Raw genomic sequence first — 1,033 nt, 5'->3', positions numbered from 1 at the left:
GCTTCAGCTTCAGCATGATTCCTTCCAAAGAAATCCCAGGGCTGATCTCCTTCAGAATGGACTGGTTGGATCTCCTTGCAGTCCAAGGGACTCTCAAGAGTCTTCTCCAACACCATAGTTCAAAAGCATCATGTATACCTGTGGTGGATTCATTTTGATATTTGGCAAAACTAATAGAATTATGTAAAGTTTAAAAATAAAATTAAAAATAAATAAAAAGAATAAAATCTTTCCAAGATAAAAACAAAAAAACAAAAGCATCAATTCTTCGGTGCTCAGCCTTCTTCACAGTCCAACTCTCACATCCATATATGACCACAGGAAAAACCATAGCTTTGACTAGACGAACCTTTGTTGGCAAAGTAATGTCTCTGCTTTTGAATATGCTATCTAGGTTGGACATAACTTTCCTTCCAAGGAGTAAGCGTCTTTTAATTTCATGGCTGCAGTCACCATCTGCAGTGATTTTGGAGCCCCCCCAAATAAAGTCTGACACTGTTTCCACTGTTTCCCCATCTATTTCCCATGAAGTGATGGGACCAGATGCCATGATCTTCATTTTCTGAATGTTGAGCTTTAAGCCAACTTTTTCACTCTCCACTTTCACTTTCATCAAGAGGCTTTTTAGTTCCTCTTCACTTTCTGCCATAAGGGTGGTGTCATCTGCATATGTGAGGTTATTGATATTTCTCCCAGCAGTCTTGATTCCAGCTTATGCTTCTTCCAGCCCAGCGTTTCTCATGATGTACTCTGCATATAAATTAAATAAGCAGGGTGACAATATACAGCCTTGACATACTCCTTTTCCTATTTGGAACCAGTCTGTTGTTCCATATCCAGTTCTAACTGTTGCTTCCTGACCTGCATACAAATTTCTCATGAGGCAGGTCAGGTGGTCTGGTATTCCCATCTCTTTCAGAATTTTCCACAGTTTATTGTGATCCACACGGTCAAAGGCTTTGGCATAGTCAATAAAGCAGAAATAGATGTTTTTCTGGAACTCTCTTGCTTTTTCCATGATCCATCGGATGTT

This window comes from Bison bison, unplaced genomic scaffold (genome assembly GCF_000754665.1).
Source record: "Bison bison bison isolate TAMUID 2011002044 unplaced genomic scaffold, Bison_UMD1.0 scf7180017864374, whole genome shotgun sequence".
Taxonomy (NCBI): domain Eukaryota; kingdom Metazoa; phylum Chordata; class Mammalia; order Artiodactyla; family Bovidae; genus Bison; species Bison bison.
This window is presented reverse-complemented; position numbering follows the sequence as displayed.